This window comes from Ochotona curzoniae, unplaced genomic scaffold, assembly GCF_017591425.1.
Source record: "Ochotona curzoniae isolate NIBS_2020 unplaced genomic scaffold, NIBS_Ocur_1.0 contig_2321, whole genome shotgun sequence".
NCBI lineage: Eukaryota > Metazoa > Chordata > Mammalia > Lagomorpha > Ochotonidae > Ochotona > Ochotona curzoniae.
The window spans coordinates 13011222-13014941 of NW_024465421.1; the positions used below are offsets into that span (position 1 = coordinate 13011222).

The following is a 3720-nucleotide window of genomic DNA, read 5'->3' on the forward strand; positions in this document are numbered from 1 at the left end:
ACACGTGGGGGGAGCGGGCCGGCCCTCGCGCTTCCTCTTACCCACAATGCTCCGCCCCGGCGGCGCGAGCCCGCCCCCCACGCCGCAGCGCGTCGCGCCGATCCGGCGGCCCAGAGCTCCGCCGGGCACTAGGGGGCGCTGCCGCTCCAGCAAAACGCAGAGGAGCCAACGTTAATAAGACCAAAACAAGTTTCCTGGCAGCGGTGGGATTCGAACCCACGCCCCCGAAGAGACTGGAGCCTTAATCCAGCGCCTTAGACCGCTCGGCCACGCTACCGGTACGTGCAGCTCCTCTCCTCAGCAACTACTTAATGACTCTAAATACGTTTTCATTTCCCTAATAAGATATTTTTTCCTGTTTCCTCTATTAAATTTGCATTTTACTCAATCCTGGTGAAAATCATATTAAATATTTTCAAGAAAAATATTTATTCCCCCAATATCCAGACTTGGGCTTGCTGCAAATGAATTTGAGAGGGAAAAGCAGTTTAGCAATGTGATTACTGAGTACTGCACCCGGGTGAGCCGGGACCCTGCTCGGTTAACCTACAGCAGCTGGCTGAGGTGTCTCAGGCAGGGCGAGGGATCTGATAAGCCAGAGATGGCTAGCTGTCTTTGAAACATTGTTTGGACTGCAAAATAAGAAAACTTGGCTGCTAAGGCTCAGATGCTCCTTAGACTTGACGCCCATCCTGTCCTCAGGGCAGACGGAGCCATTCACACGGATCTATTTGCATGGATTTGTATATGAATCTTTACTTAAACATTAAGTTATTTGGTGTAGATCTGCAATGGGTGCTTTTTCATCAGACTATACTTTTATTGTACATATATGTATTTGTTTACGTATTTATTGAAAAATATAAATAAAAATTCATCATCCATATTTCTACCACCTGCAATGAAATGAATTACTGCTTCCCTTGTGGCATTTTTGCTTCTAATTCTTAAGCACTCATTTTGTGTCCAAAATTACAAGGTAATGATGTGAACAAATTACCCATTAAAAATCCATCTTATCATGTATTTTACACCATTACAAGTTAAAATGGGCCCCTTTCCAAGACATCCACCCCAGCTGGTTATCATGACTTTGATGTGTGTCCTTCCAGTAATTTCTTATACAGTTGTATATAAACATTGATAGACACTATATCAGTGTGCTTGGATTTTCCGTGTGGTTTTCATACAGGCTATTATCTGATAGCAATGAAATGTTAAACTTTATTTTTCTTATCAACATTATGTTTTTGAGGTCGGTTATGATGTACATAGACTCAACTCCTGAATATAATGGGAGGTATCTTTGCACCAGACCCGCTGTGGAGATATTTTTCTTTTTTTTATATATTTTATATTTTATCAAAGCCCCACCCAGTCTCCCACCCACCCAATGGAGATATTTTCAAGGGCATAGGCTAGAGAAGGAATTGCTGAGTCATATGTCTATTTCCTATTCTATTAAATATTACCAAAATACAGGACAGTTGATGCCTTTTTTTTCTATTTCTCCTTAGATTTTTAGATAAGTTTTGCCGAGTTATTCTGGAAACAAGCACTCTGCTCTATTTTCCACATTTATTGGTGTAAGGAAACTTCAACTCACCCGCATGTCTCTCTCTTTATCCTGAGTCCTGCTGCCGCCATCTGACACCTGCCTCTCCCTGTGGGTTCGGCCAACCCAACGAGCTGGACTGATGCTTAGCCCTGGACTGATGCTTAGCCCGACTGGGAGAATCAGGCGGTATTCCACCAGCACTGGGTCTGGTGAAGTTTATGACTCATCCCCAACTAACAAGCCATATTAAGTCATACTTCTGTCAACAGGATTCTGGCTCTGTGCTGACGCCAAAAAGTTTCTGGTCCATCTGAGTTGGTCGGTACTCCTAACGTGTGAGCATTTCGTGTTGTCCCCTCCAACCCCTCCCCAGCCCAGGTAAGCCTTCCATCCACTAGTATAATGTATGCTATGCAGACCGCATTGTGCTAGAAGAGATTGTTACTGTTGGAGGATTAAAAACCAAACTACAAAAGCCACCATCTCTTGAAGATGTAGGTTTGTTTCAGGCCAGGGACTGGGGGAGATTCACAATCAAATGAGGACTGCCCTTCAGACTAATGGAAGCAGTCAGGTAACCACAGTATTTTAGCACCAGGAGGGACTGTGTGAGCCATGTACTGGGTTTCTTAAGAGTATCCCCAGAGAGAAGTGTAACTGCTGGACTCTGCCAAGCCTTGCTTTTCTAGGAATCGCCCCACCAGCTCAGAGAGTATGTCCCTACTCCCACAGCCATGGCTGGCAGGCTCCCTGGTGGATCTAGGGTTCAGATGGGGCCAATCAGATTCTGTCTTGAGAGTATGAACTTGGACAGGACTTACTGATTTCTTACTATGACTGTGTTATGTTGCAGTTAGTCTTTGAAATGGGCTGAAGCTAAGCAGGAAGGAGTCTTGGGGCACCCACATTCCGTGAAATGAGCCAGAGAGGTGGAGAAGATCATTGCATAGACATAGAAAAATACTGATGGGGCCCGGCGCGGTGGCGCAGTGGTTAAGGTCCTCGCCTTGCATGCCCGGGCCCCAGACTGGCTGTCACGTCTATGGCTGGCCAGCGACATTACTGTGTTGAGGCGTCCTGTCTGCTCGTGCCCTTCAGTCCATTTCTGGTGATGGTGGGTGTAGGATGGCAACCCCTGCAACATGGCCCATTGACATCATTTATAGTGAAGCTAGGATGCTACCTGACTTTCCTCCAACCTCCACTGATTTCCCTTCTCCATCCACAAAAAACATTGTCAATGCTTTCCCAAAAAACCTTTAAAGTATCAATTTTTACAGCTGTAAAATGGTTACAGTAATTCTTAGATTTGCAGGATTAAAAACAGCCATGAACAACAGCATCTGAGACATTATCCATCATTCTTTCCAAGCCACATTTTTTTTTCACATTTTAATAGCTCCAAAATTGACCTGCCTCATGTTGCCACTGGCAGTTACTTTCCAGGAGTCATTTTTTCTCTTATTAATACATAATAGGATTGACAGTGTCTTGAATTAAGTACAAAGCAGGTGGATTGCTGAAGGCATTCGTTACTATCATGAATTTTTAATTTGGCAATTTAAATTTTGTATTTTTAACTTAGTCAATGTTATGAATTATTTTGACAATCTTATCAGAACTGTACATGGGCACAGTATGACTTCTACAAGGCTTGTTATCAAAATTAGCCAGATGGCTGCTCCGCCCATTCTCCTATTTAACCATTTTTAACTTTGAGCTTATTCATCATGGCTTTTCAAAAATTGTTTTTCATTTTAGGACTTTCCACTGTGAAAGATGAGGAGTGAACTCTTTTTACCCCCAGACCCCACATCTACCATTCACACAAACACTCCCTCCCAACAGAGCCATACTGCAATTGCTTTGAGCAATAATTAGTAAATGCTGTTCACAGGTTGGCCATGCACAGACCTATAATTACTTCTCCTTCTCTAGAAAATGGTATTGCTCAGTATGTAATAACTGCCTTTTAACACATAAAAAAAAAATTTTGGGCCCAGCGTGGTAGCCTAACAGCTGAAGTCCTCTCCTTGCAGATGCCAGGATCCCATATGGTCACCGGTTCTAATCCCAGCGGACCCACTTCCCATCCAGCTCCCTGCTTGTAGCCTGGAAAAGCAGTCCAATGGCCCAAAGCCTTGAGACCCTGCACCCGTGGG

At 44.2% G+C, this 3720-nt stretch overlaps 1 non-coding gene across 1 annotated transcript; it reads right to left on the reverse strand.

Annotated features, from left to right (window-relative positions):
* Positions 1-195: 195 nt before the first annotated feature.
* On the reverse strand, positions 196-277 carry TRNAL-AAG. The gene has a single exon. It is a non-coding gene; the product is annotated as a tRNA-Leu (tRNA).
* Positions 278-3720: the final 3443 nt, after the last annotated feature.